This window comes from Schistocerca cancellata, chromosome 10, assembly GCF_023864275.1.
Source record: "Schistocerca cancellata isolate TAMUIC-IGC-003103 chromosome 10, iqSchCanc2.1, whole genome shotgun sequence".
Classification (NCBI taxonomy): Eukaryota; Metazoa; Arthropoda; class Insecta; order Orthoptera; family Acrididae; genus Schistocerca; species Schistocerca cancellata.
Genome location: NC_064635.1, coordinates 138,435,134 through 138,448,233, shown reverse-complemented (window position 1 = coordinate 138,448,233; position 13,100 = coordinate 138,435,134). Strand labels below are relative to the sequence as shown.

Genomic DNA, 13,100 nt, shown 5'->3' with positions numbered 1-13,100 from the left:
TACCGACCCCCCGACTCAGCAGCATTAGTGGCAGAACAACTGAGAGAAAATTTGGAATACATTTCACATAAATTTTCTCAGCATGTTATGGTCTTAGGTGGAGATTTCAATTTACCAGATATAGACTGGGACACTCAGATGTTTAGGACGGGTGGTAGGGACAGAGCATCGAGTGACATTATACTGAGTGCACTATCCGAAAATTACTTCGAGCAATTAAACAGAGAACCGACTCGTGGAGATAACATCTTGGACCTACTGATAACAAACAGACCCGAACTTTTCGACTCTGTACGCGCAGAACAGGGAATCAGTGATCATAAGGCCGTTGCAGCATCCCTGAATATGGAAGTTAATAGGAATATAAAAAAAGGGAGGAAGGTTTATCTGTTTAGCAAGAGTAATAGAAGGCAGATTTCAGACTACCTAACAGATCAAAACGAAAATTTCTGTTCCGACACTGACAATGTAGAGTGTTTATGGAAAAAGTTCAAGGCAATCGTAAAATGCGTTTTAGACAGGTACGTGCCGAGTAAAACTGTGAGGGACGGGAGAAACCCACCGTGGTACAACAAAGTTAGGAAACTACTGCGAAAGCAAAGAGAGCTTCACTCCAAGTTTAAACGCAGCCAAAACCTCTCAGACAAACAGAAACTAAACGATGTCAAAGTTAGCGTAAGGAGGGCTATGCGTGAAGCGTTCAGTGAATTCGAAAGTAAAATACTAGGTACCGACTTGACAGAAAATCCTAGGAAGTTCTGGTCTTACGTTAAATCAGTAAGTGGCTCGAAACATCATGTCCAGACACTCCGGGATGAGCAGTTCCTTCTCTAAATCCTCGCACCAACGAAAAAATGGCTGACATTGAAATAAGTGTCCAAGGAATAGAAAAGCAACTGGAATCACTCAACAGAGGAAAGTCCACTGGACCTGACGGGATACCAATTCGATTCTACACAGAGTACGCGAAAGAACTTGCCCCCCTTCTAACAGCCGTGTACCGCAAGTCTCTAGAGGAACAGAAGGTTCCAAATGATTGGAAAAGAGCACAGGTAGTCCCAGTCTTCAAGAAGGGTCGTCGAGCAGATGCGCAAAACTATAGACCTATATCTCTGACGTCGATCTGTTGTAGAATTTTAGAACATGTCCTTTGCTCGAGTATCATGTCGGTTTTGGAAACTCAGAATCTACTATGTAGGAATCAACATGGATTCCGGAAACAGCGATCGTGTGAAACCCAACTCGCTTTATTTGTTCATGAGACCCAGAAAATATTAGATACAGGCTCCCAGGTAGATGCTATTTTTCTTGACTTCCGGAAGGCGTTCGATACAGTTCCGCACTGTCGCCTGATAAACAAAGTAAGAGCCTACGGAATATCAGACCGCTGTGTGGCTGGATTGAAGAGTTTTTAGCAAACAGAACACAGCATGTTGTTATCAACGGAGAGACGTCTACAGACATTAAAGTAACCTCTGGCGTGCCACAGGGGAGTGTTATGGGACCATTGCTTTTCACAATATATATAAATGACCTAGTAGATAGTGTCGGAAGTTCCATGCGGCTTTTCGCGGATGATGCTGTAGTATACAGAGAAGTTGCAGCATTAGAAAATTGTAGCGAAATGCAGGAAGATCTGCAGCGGATAGGCACTTGGTGCAGGGAGTGGCAACTGACCCTTAATATAGACAAATGTAATGTATTGCGAATACATAGAAAGAAGGATCCTTTATTGTATGATTATATGATAGCGGAACAAACACTGGTAGCAGTTACTTCTGTAAAATATCTGGGAGTATGCGTGCGGAACGATTTGAAGTGGAATGATAATATAAAATTAATTGTTGGTAAGGCGGGTACCAGGTTGAGATTCATTGGGAGAGTCCTTAGAAAATGTAGTCCATCAACAAAGGAGGTGGCTTACAAAACACTCGTTCGACCTATACTTGAGTATTGCTCATCAGTGTGGGATCCGTACCAGATCGGGTTGACGGAGGAGATAGAGAAGATCCAAAGAAGAGCGGCGCGTTTCGTCACAGGGTTATTTGGTAACCGTGATAGCGTTACGGAGATGTTTAACAAACTCAAGTGGCAGACTCTGCAAGAGAGGCGCTCTGCATCGCGGTGTAGGTTGCTCGCCAGGTTTCGAGAGGGTGCGTTTCTGGATGAGGTATCGAATATATTGCTTCCCCCTACTTATACCTCCCGAGGAGATCACGAATGTAAAATTAGAGAGATTAGAGCGCGCACAGAGGCTTTCAGACAGTCGTTCTTCCCGCGAACCATACGCGACTGGAACAGGAAAGGGAGGTAATGACAGTGGCACGTAAAGTGCCCTCCGCCACACACCGTTGGGTGGCTTGCGGAGTATAAATGTAGAATGTAGAATACCATCTCGCCAGGTGATACGCCAGTATGGCGATGACGAATACACGCTCCCAATGTGCGTTCATCGCGATGTCGAGAAACACGGATGCGACCATCATGATGCTGTAAACAGAACCTGGATTCATCCGAAAAAATGACGTCTTGCCATTCGTGCACCCAGGTTCGTCGTTGAGTACCATCGCAGGTGCTCCTGTCTGCGATGCAGCGTCAAGGGTAACCGCAGCTATGGTCTCCGAGCGGATAGTCCATGCTGCTGCAAACGTCGTCGAACTGTTCGTACAGATGGTTGTTGTCTTGCAAACGTCCCCTTCTGTTGACTCAGGGATCGAGACGTGGCTGCACGATCCGTTACAGCCATGGGGATAAGATGCCTGTAATCTCGACTGCTAGTGATACGAGGCCGTTGGGATCCAGCACGGCGTTCCATATTACCCTCCTGAACCCACCGATCCTATATTCTGCTAACAGTCATTGGATCTCGACCAACGCGAGCAGCAATGTCGCGATACGATAAACCGCAATCGCGATAGGCTACCTTTATCAAAGTCGGAAACGTGATGGTACGCATTTCTCTTCCTTACACGAGGCATCACAACAACGTTTCACCAGGCAACGCCGGTCAACTGTTGTTTGTGTATGAGAAATCGGTTGGAAACTTTCCTCATGTCAGCACGTTGCAGGTGTCGCCACCGGTACCAACCTTGTGTGAATGCTCTGAAAAGCTAATAATTTGCATATCACAGCATCTTCTTCCTGTCGGTTAAATTTCGCGTCTGTAGCACGTCATCTTCGTGGTGTAGCAATTTTAATGGCCAGTAGTGTGTAAACATGGGGATAATTTTAACAGAAAAGAAGAAGACATGAAACTCATCGATATATGGACAGTGGCGCTAGAGCAGGGCCGGCGCAAGCCCAAGTGCCGCCCCGTGCGAGCTGCTAAATTGCCGCCCCCGCCCCCCCCCCCGTTTTTTTTATTTTTTTATTACAAAACGTCTGTGGCGTATAGCGTCCACTACAGTGAACAGCTGTTAATGGTCGCTTCTTTGGCATTTTCAATCAGTCCTGAGGTTGCAAATGACTACAGTTCACTGCAGTGGGCCCTCCCTACTGGTGTTGTGTCCTGCATGCATTTGCAGCCTCATGACTGATTGAAACCGCCAGAGGATTGACCATTAAAAGTTGTCCACTGCAGTGAAATTTGAAATTCATGCACCACAGGGTTAAACGAAGCTTTAGGAAGTGTCAGCAATCAATCGCAATTTTTGTTACGAAACGCAGTGAAAGTGCTTCTGACCAATCTAGACTCCCTCGGCCAACTACCGAAACGTATTCTGTATTTTTCGTTATAGAGAACGAAACAATACCTATTGCCTGGAAAGGCGAAGTGGCGACACGGCAGTGCCAGCAACTAGGTCACGTGACGAGATACAACGAGGCTACGTTTAAACTAGCGCCCAAGAAGAAGCAAGAAGCTCACAATAACTATGTGACCGATGATATGGATAAATGTATTATCAGGTAGCAATTTCTATGGCATTGCGAACAATAGAAAGAAATACGAACTTTGTGAAAACTGCACAACTTTTGTCAAACAGAGATGAACTTCAGAGCTAGCAAGGAAACCCTTAGAAGCAATGTTCTATCTATGGATTTTCGTTTTAGAAAGTGTCAAAATTAACGTTTTGTTTTGTGCGGACGAGAGGACATTGTTGCTAAAACACCATACTTTCTCAGGTTTTCATCAGAATCAAAGCGACCAGTAGTTTACTAAGATGAAACATGGGTTCACACGCATCATACAGTAAATAAATGTTGGCAAAGTGATAGTGTGCGAGTAGTATTGTCAAACAAAAGTGCCGGTCAGAGTTTAATCGTTGTTCATGCAGGCGGAGACAGGTGTTTCATGGCTCAAAGACCAAAACGTCCGACTACCACTCAGAAACGGATAGCAAAAATTTTCAAAAATAAGTCGAAACCCAACTTATACCAGGCTTATTAGCAATTTCTTTATCACTTGTAATTACTCGCAGTCAGTGCATTTACCCATACGGAATACTTCTAGTCGTTGTAGGTGTTGCACATGTTTGACTGTAGTAATGTTAAACAATTTTTTTCCATATTGCGGGAAGAATAAAACACTCGAAAACTGCCATTGAAGGGCTTAGCAAAATTGCTTCAGGCTTAACATGTAATCGCAGTGTCGAACATTGCATTCGAATTTCCAAATTAGATTTCGTCTTCCGCCGCCCCGTGCGGCCGCACGTTTCGCACGAGCCTTGCGCCGACCCTGCGCTAGAGAATCTATGAGCGATAGTTATATTTTATCGTTGTCAAGATTTATCCCTGCTATCACGTGAAATCCAGACCGCCCCACTTTCCACGGTATTTAAGGGGAGCCGGAGGTGCCTATGCTGCCCATGTTAAAATCACTAAGTTTGAGGAACATTTATGAATAAACTACCAAATAGAAAAATTTGAAATTTTTTTACATGTAGAGTGGTTTAGTATTGCAGTTATGACAAAGGGATTTTGGAGTATCTTTTCTAGTTTTCTTCCAATTATTTTTTTTATTAATGACCCAAATTTTTTTACAAATAATTGCTTTATAATTAAACTGAAATGAAACTACTAAACATATTGCAAAATGGCTGTGTTATAATGTAAGTTAGACCACTAGGAGTTCTGTATAAAAATTTCATCTCTCTAGCTTGAGTGGATTTTGAGAAAATGTTCCTTATATTCGAAAAATTCTAATTTACGGGAAATGGCTATCAAAGTTTCTCAATACATTCCTGCACTATAGGGTGGATTATCAGAGTCTTCTTCTTCATCCTCCAAAAGCTTCCTCTTCTGTCTTCTTTTCTCGCCTGTTGTTCCATCATACGTCATATGCCTTTCTCTTCTTTCTGCTCCTCTTATCCTTTCTCTGTCAATAATTCTTAGTGCTCGTACAGTGTTCACCCCAGCTGTAAATCCTAATGCCTTCAGAACTTCACACTTCACACTGTTCCCTTGGTTGTAGGTTGCTATTTCATCATAAATGCCAAAGTGCAGTGTTTTTATGCTTACAAACACCCTTTTAGGAATCACTTTCCAAATCAAATTGTTTACGCTCTCATTAGGATTCTGCGTCTTTCCGTGTAGACATTTGTGTAACAATTCTGGCTGTGCTAAGTCATGAAAAATTGGTTTTATTGTTCCCTCCTGATTCTTGTACATACTGCATATTACCCGCTTTACACAAGAAGTATAATACTACCAACAACAGGCGCAACACTGAACTAATTCGAAACGGTAAACAGCAAAGAGACGATGTTCCGCGCTCTTATTCATTGTTGTATCGCAACTTGGTATTAGTGTTAATTTTCTTTTCCCTACGTTCTCCCTCTTCTTATCTACACGGTTACTAAAACGTGGCATCGTAACCAGAACAAAAGTGTACGACAATATTAAATGGAGCAAGATGTTCGAAATTCTGAGGAAAATGGGGGTAAGCTGTAAGAAAATACGGGTAATATTTGTCACAGAAAACAATGTAGCCAACCCTTGCATACTCGCTGTATGCGTAACATAAGGCGCTGTATGCGTAACAGGCCGATAAAATCCCAAGCAGTTCGCCAGGAAGTCACGAGAGGGTGTTAGATGCATTCACCGGCCGCCCATTTCCTCTGCAGGCCTGGGGGAAAATGGTAATAACTCCACTTCTAGGGCGAGTAGAACAATAATTCAAAGTTTACATTAAAGAGGAATGTTCCAATTAATTTTCGGTAGCAAAAAAAAAAAAAAAATAAAAATAAAAATCGTAACTTTTTGGATTTGACCACCTCCGGCTCCCCTTAAGCCGTTCTTTGATGTCCGACCCGTCAGGACGCGCACGCGACGCCCGCACTTGCGCTGTGGCTGCCGAAGTGTGCGGGTTCTGCCCCCTTTGCTCGTGATCTTGTAGCGACCGGTTGCGCGGGTTTACGCAGTTGGCTACTCGCCTTACGTGTTCTCGCTCACCAGCGTTTCTTTCAGGTTCGACGTCGGCCTGCAAGGGCCTTTAGGGATTCGGGTGGCAAAATCCACGAGGCGTGGCTCTCCTATCAAAGAAAGCAAAAATTGTCGTCGCTTTCTAAAAAAAAAAGCAAAGTTTTTGTGTTGGGGGCCACGACATGGAGGAGGAGCCGAAACGAGACGATCGCTCCGGCGAGGAGCAGGGTGTGGCAGATGACGGTCCGAGGGAGGTTTCCCGGACGTCGGCAGCGTCTGGTCCCCCTCCAGCGACGAAGACGACGAGCGACACTCTCAGGACGGAGACGACGCATCGAGCCGCCGATCCCCCTGACAAAGGAGGAAATTGCCGGCGCCATCGCCAGGCTGACCCCCGAGCAGAGTTGCATCTACATGCAACGTTTGGCCGTGGGCACAGAAGAGGACACGGAGAAGGTACTTCCGAGACTCCGGTCCTCGGGACTCGTGGGCCAGCAGTCGCACCAGCCGCGCCGGCTACAGAAGCCGCCACGCCCTCGCCAACGTCCAGTCTGGCAACACCGGACAAGCCTGCAGAGGTCGAGCAAAGTTCGCGGAAGCGCCCAGCTGCGACCGTAGAGGACACCCCCTCCCCCCTGGCAAGTTCCGGTCGCGCCAGGCGGAAGAAGAGGAGGGTGCGTCGCAGGACGACCGCATCGCCCAGGAAACAGAGTACGCGAAGGAACTTGGCCGCCCTTCTTGCAGCGGTGTACCGTAGGTCTCTAGAAGAGCGTAGCGTTCCAAAGGATTGGAAAAGGGCACAGGTCATCCCCGTTTTCAAGAAGGGACGTCGAACAGATGTGCAGAACTATAGACCTATATCTCTAACGTCGATCAGTTGTAGAATTTTGGAACACGTATTATAATCCAGTATAATGACTTTTCTGGAGACTAGAAATCTACTCTGTAGGAATCAGCATGGGTTTCGAAAAAGATGATCGTGTGAAACCCATATTCGTCCACGATACTCAGAGGGCCATAGACACGGGTTCCCAGGTAGATGCCGTGTTTCTTGCCTTCCGTAAGGCGTTCGATACAGTTCCCCACAGTCGTTTAATGAGCAAAGTAAGAGCATATGGACTATCAGACCAATTGTGTGATTGGATTGAAGAGTTCCTAGATAACAGAACGCAGCATGTCATTCTCAATGGAGAGAAGTCTTCCGAAGTAAGAGTGATTTCAGGTGTGCCGCAGGGGAGTGTCGTAGGACCGTTGCTATTCACAATTTACATAAATGACCTTGTGGATGACATCGGAAGTTCACTGATGCTTTTTGCGGATGATGCTGTGGTATATCGAGAGGTTGTAACAATGGGAAATTGTACTGAAATGCAGGAGGATCTGCAGCGAATTGACGCATGGTGCAGGGAATGGCAATTGAATCTCAATGTAGACAAGTGTAATGTGCTGCGAATACACAGAAAGAAAGATCCCTTATCTTTTAGCTACAATATAGCAGGTCAGCAACTGGAAGCAGTTAATTCCATAAATTATCTGGGAGTACGCATTAGGAGTGATTTAAAATGGAATGATCATATAAAGTTGATCGTCGGTAAAGCAGATGCCAGACTGAGATTCACTGGAAGAATCCTAAGGAAATGCAATCCAAAAACAAAGGAAGTAGGTTACAGTACGCTTGATCGGCCACTGCTTGAATACTGCTCAGCAGTGTGGGATCCGTACCAGATAGGGTTGATAGAAGAGATAGAGAAGATCCAACGGAGAGCAGCGCGCTTCGTTACAGGATCATTTAGTAATCGCGAAAGCGTTACGGAGATGATAGATAAACTCCAATGGAAGACTCTGCAGGAGAGACGCTCAGTAGCTCGGTAGGGGCTTTTGTTGAAGTTTCGAGAACATACCTTCACCGAGGAGTCAAGCAGTATTTTGTGTGGTGTCACCGCCAGACACCACACTTGCTAGGTGGTAGCTTTTAAATCGGCCGCGGTCCGCTAGTATACGACGGACCCGCGTGTCGCCACTGTCAGTGATTGCAGACCGAGCGCCGCCACACGGCAGGTCTAGTGAGACGTCCTAGCATTCGCCCCAGTTCTACAGCCGACTTAGCTAGCGATGCTACACTGACAAATGCGCTCTCATTTGCTGAGACGATGGTTGGCATGGCCTTCAGCTGCGTCATTTGCTACGACCTAGCAAGGCGCCATTACGCGTTTGTATTGAGATTCAAATTATGTATCACCAAGAGCGATGTTCTACAATTATGGATTAAAGTTAAGTATTCAAGCAGCTACGTACTTTATTTGCTAGACTGAACTCCTTTAACTGTTCCAGACCTCACGCCATCCTGCGTGAGCTTATAGCGTGCATTTCGGCCTCCTCTAGCAACACTGTGTTGGCTCTTCTGCCAACACTACATTTTGTACCCTCCTACGTATATCTCGCGAAGAGACCATGGGGATAAAATCAGAGAGGTTAGAGCCCACACAGAGGCATACCGACAATCCTTCTTTCCACGAACAACACGAGACTGGAATAGAAGGGAGAACCGATAGAGGTACTCAAGGTAACCTCCGCCACACACCGTCGGGTGGCTTGCGGAGTATGGATGTAGATGTAGAAGAAAGCTTCATCGCGCCCTCCCGGCGCCACACAGCGAGAGCCAGGGCGTTCGAACTGGTGATGCCGGTACAGGTCCAGGCTGCAAACCGGTATGCGGATCTGCCGGAAGTAGCCGAGACCGACGGGGACGGGACCGCGCCGACGACGGCGACGAAACCGCCCCGCCGCCCGCCGCTGATTACCATCCAGTGGCGCGAGGGCTATAGCGAGCTGAGAGAGAAGCTCTACTCAGTCGTAAAACCGCGAAAGATGATCGCGGGGACCGACACGTACAATGTTAGAGCAGAATGCATAGAGGACCAGGCGAAACTCATGCAGCTTGTTGTAATGGGACGCGAAATTAAAGCGTCACCCATCCACAAGGATCAACTCAGTTTGCAGGTACATATAAGATTAATTTAGTGTTTTGTTTATTTATTTATAATATTTTGTTATGTTTGTAAAATATTTAAAGTTTTGTATTTTTGTTTTGTATGTTTCATGTTTGGAGGGAGCAGCGAACTCGCGGAAACAGCATCTTCACTGCCGGAACCAGAAAGAAAATTGCTGGCCACTAGGCGTGGTGGGTCAACGGCCAAAGAGCAGCAGAAGATCCTGTGACCGGGTTGTTGCATCGAACCTCCAACATTCAAATAATTAAAAATTTGTGATTTTCCATTGTAATGACGTCACAGAATGTTTAGTTCATGTTGTATTTTGTTCAGTTCTGTTTTGTCGAGTCTGATGTTCACATCTGTGTGTAGCATATACGAAGACAACGTAACAGTGTATGTTCTAAAGCTTAAATACGTGTTCGAGAATTATTTATGAAGAGTTACATTGAGGAAGAATTATTACTGAATTTTTCCAAGATATTAATTTTCAGAAGAGTTTGATTTCGATTTTTGAATCTTAAAGGTTTACAGTCTGATTTTAATATGGGAAAAATAGATAACTTGCAAGAATATAATTTCCAAGAAGAAACAAACGACATCTAAATTTAAAAAGTTTGCGCAAACCAGTTGGACTGAGTGACGTAATTTTGCACAAACGACTCAACTGAAGGTGTTTTAATTACAATTTCGTTCAAGAATCTTTTATAGAGAACTTTAAAAGAATTTAAATAATTTTTTTGAAGTGTGTTGTAAACGACGTAGGTGACGAAGTCTGCACATGGTTATATTTCAAACAAAAATCATTGAGTCATACGCGTCGTTACACTACAAACTCTGCGAAACCGAGAAGTGGAACTGCTTTACGCAGAGCACGGAGCAGCTGAAGCAGCTGAAGGTCGTCTTTCGCCACCTGCCACTGTAGATGGAACTGGCTTTCCTATAGCGGCAGCTGGAGGAAATCGGCTTTCTGACCCTCCACGTCGGCCTGATGAGGTCGCCCAGGAGCCTCGGGGACATGTCCTTGTCCCTAGTGGTATTGGTTGATAACGTTGACAACCGGAAAATTTTTCAGGTTAAAAATATTGCCGACTTCGACGTAAAAATCGAGCCACACCGTGCGAAAGGCAGGCGAGCCCAGTGCTGCAAGTGCCAGCGCATGGACCGCGTGGCAAAATATCGCAGGATGCCTGAGCGCTGCCGCAAGTGCGCCGAGGAGCACAAGTCGCGGGACTGCCCGAAGAAGAAAGAAGACCGGCCGAAGTGCTGCAACTCAAACGGGGACCACGTCGCCTGTTACCGAGGGTGCGCCGCATTCAAGAGCGGGATGTGTGTGTGAGTGTTCATCTGGAGTGCCCCAGGGAAGTGTGGTAGGTCCACTGTTATTTTCTATCTACATAAATGATCTTTCGGATAGGGTGGATACCAATGTGCGGCTGTTTGCTGATGATGCTGTGGTGTACGGGAAGCTGTCGTCGTTGAGTGACTGTAGGAGGATACGAGATGACTTGGACAGGATTTGTGATTGGTGTAAAGAATGGCAGCTAACTCTAAATATAAATAAATACAAATTAATGCAGATGAATAGAAAAAAGAATCCCGTAATGTTTGAATACTCCATTAGGAGTGTAGCGCTTGACACAGTCACGTCGATTAAATATTTGGGCGTAACATTGCAGAGCGATATGCAGTGGGACAAGCATGTAATGGCAGTTGTGGGGAACGCGGATAGTCGTCTTCGGTTCGTTCGTAGAATTTTGGGAAGATGTGGTTCATCTGCAAAGGAGTCCGCTTATAAAACACTTCTTGAGTACTGCTCGAGCGTTTGGGATCCCTATCACGTCTGATTGAGGGAGGACATAGAAGCAATTCAGAGGCGGGCTGATAGATTTGATCATCACGCGAGTGTTACGGAAATGCTTCAGGAACTCGGGTGGGAGTCTCTGGAGGAAAGGAGGCGTTCTTTTCGTGAATCGCTACTGAGGAAATTTAGAGCACCAGCATTTGAGGCTGACTGCAGTACAATTTTACTGCCGCCAACTTTCATTTCGCGGTAAGACCACAAAGATAAGATAAGAGAGATTAGGGCTCGTACAGAGGCATATAGGCAGTCATTTTTCCCTCGTTCTGTTTGGGAGTGGAACAGGGAGAGAAGATGCTAGCTGTGGTACGAGGTACCCTTCGCCACGCACCGTATGGTGGATTGCGGAGTATGTATGTATGTAGATGTAAACCCGAGTCGCAGTTTCGCGGACGTCGCTAAGGGGAAGCCGGCCGCCCCGTCCGAGAGGCCACGGCCGCTCGTAGTGGAGGCCGTCGTCACAGCTGCCTTCGCCGGCGGCACCGCCTGCAGTCGAGGGGGCCGGCTTGCCGGCGCTCGGGGCTGTAGGGAGGGTTGCCGTCCGCGCAAGGCGTTCCCAGCACGCCGCTCCGGGAAACGTCGCGATGGGGTCAAACCTTCCCGAAACGTCGAAGGAGGACACCACCGAGCTGGCCGCGCTTCTGCGGTCGCTCAACCAGCTGAGGGCTCAGCTACCGGTGCTCGTGGGAGCAGTGTCGGCGGCCCTCCAGGCCAGCGCCGGGAGAAGCCAGCCTCAAAATGGATAAGGACCACATACAGGGTTATTACAAATGATTGAAGCGATTTCACAGCTCTACAATAACTTTATTATTTGAGATTTTTCACAATGCTTTGCACACACATACAAAAACTCAAAAAGTTTTTTTAGGCATTCACAAATGTTCGATATGTGCCCCTTTAGTGATTCGGCAGACATCAAACCGATAATCAGGTTCCTCCCACACTCGGCGCAGCATGTCCCCATCAATGAGTTCGAAAGCATTGTTGATGCGAGCTCGCAGTTCTGGCACGTTTCTTGGTAGAGGAGGTTTAAACACTGAATCTTTCACATCACTATGCGTGAAACTTGCCCGCACGCGTTCAACCGTTTCTTCGCTCACTGCAGGCCGACCCGTTGATTTCCCCTTACAGAGGCATCCAGAAGCTTTAAACTGCGCATACCATCGCCAAATGGAGTTAGCAGTTGGTGGATCTTTGTTGAACTTCGTCCTGAAGTGTCGTTGCACTGTTATGACTGACTGATGTGAGTGCATTTCAAGCACGACATACGCTTTCTCGGCTCCTGTCGCCATTTTGTCTCACTGCGCTCTCGAGCGCTCTGGCGGCAGAAACCTGAAGTGCGGCTTCAGCCGAGCAAAACTTTACGAGTTTTTCTACGTATCTGTAGTGTGTCGTGACCATATGTCAATAAATGGAGCTACAGTGAATTTATGAAATCGCTTCAATCATTTGTAATAGTCCTGTATATATGGGTTAACTATTTACACGTTCGGCGACGGCCTTGCCGCAGTGTATACACCGGTTCCCGTCAGATCACCGAAGTTAAGCGCTGTCGGGCGTGGCCGGCACTTGGATGGGTGACCATCTGGGCCGCCATGCGCTGTTGCCATTTTTCGGGGTGCACCCAGCCTCGTTATGCCAATTGAGCAGCTACTTGACCGAATAGTAGCGGCTCCGGTCACAAAAAACCACCATGACGACCCGGAGAGTGAGGATGACATGGCGGTCGCATGGTCCCGATGGGCCATTTGTGGTCTGAAGACGGAGTGCTTTATTTGCACGTTCAACGCTGGGGGCCTCCACCCCCCAGCAGGGCGAATTTCTCCACTTCCTATGGGACGAGGAGGTCGACATCTGCCTTGTGCAGGAGACTTTCCTCAAACCCGGGG

The 13,100-nt window shown here is 46.6% G+C and overlaps 1 pseudogene; it reads left to right on the top strand.

The window, feature by feature from the left end:
* The first annotated feature begins 12,702 nt into the window (after positions 1-12,702).
* LOC126107101 (5S ribosomal RNA) lies at positions 12,703-12,820 on the top strand (annotated as a pseudogene).
* Positions 12,821-13,100: the final 280 nt, after the last annotated feature.